A 1,061-nucleotide genomic window follows, 5' to 3' on the forward strand; every position below is an offset into this window, starting at 1 on the left:
CCCTCGACCGCGGAGCTGAGAGCATTCACGAGTCAGTTACGCGCCAGGCCCGCGGTCCGGGCTCGACCCGACGACCGGACCAAGCACAGCCCCGGACATTCCCGTCTCGCTTCTGGTCCCAGCCCGACCGGCTCAGCCCTTAGAGCCAATCCTTCTCCCGAAGTTACGGATCCGGCTTGCCGACTTCCCTTACCTACATTGTTCTATCGACTAGAGGCTGTTCACCTTGGAAGCCTGCTGCGGTTATGGGTACGGACCGACGCGAAAATTGCACGCCTCTTCCTCGGATTTTCAAGGGCCGACCTGAGCGCACCGGACACCGCAAGAGCCGCGGCTCTGTACTAGGCAGCTGTCCCTATCTCCTGGCGAATAGATTCCAGGGTACGCATCGGTAGAGAAGATAAAAACTCTAACGTTTTATATGCTTTGGAGGCGTAGATAGGTTAGGTATTGACGCAGCGGCGTCCGCAAGTGGACACCAATAAAGCTGGGACTGCGGCTTTGGTGTTTCCCCTGGACATAAAATAAGGAAATTTAACATATTCCTCTGTACAATCAAGTTGAAGATGTAGGAGGTTCTTAAACGGTTCATGACAAATAAATCTACACCTAAAAACGAGAAGATAATCAAAAAAGAGAATATACTTTCGAGAAAAATAACAATTTTGGTTCCGTTTTTTTTCCTTTAAAACGTTCCCTAGATATACCAGGAATGGAATTAAAAAATACCTGTTGAACTAGTCTCGGTCAGATGCTGTTCTCCTGACATGATGACACTTGTCAGGTTTCTTCACAGCGAAAAAACACGTCCTGCGCCAGACGTGGCGCGTGTCGACTAACGTGCAGTCCTAGACACAAACTGCTATTACGTACAATCACCACGTCAGAAAACAGAGATAAAAGTAAACCAATGCTTTTATTTAGGTTTCCGATTAGTTTTGTTAGCCCACCGGACCTTAAGGTGGATTACATCCACACTTTCCATGACCGATTCTGAAAGGTTTTCTCTCCACATAGAAAGACGCCAAAGTTAATCATACTCAAAGTCCTCCTTTCTAGAA

The sequence above is a fragment of the Branchiostoma belcheri genome, unplaced genomic scaffold (genome assembly GCF_001625305.1).
Source record: "Branchiostoma belcheri isolate BF01 breed outbred unplaced genomic scaffold, Haploidv18h27 scaffold580, whole genome shotgun sequence".
NCBI classification, from domain to species: domain Eukaryota; kingdom Metazoa; phylum Chordata; class Leptocardii; order Amphioxiformes; family Branchiostomatidae; genus Branchiostoma; species Branchiostoma belcheri.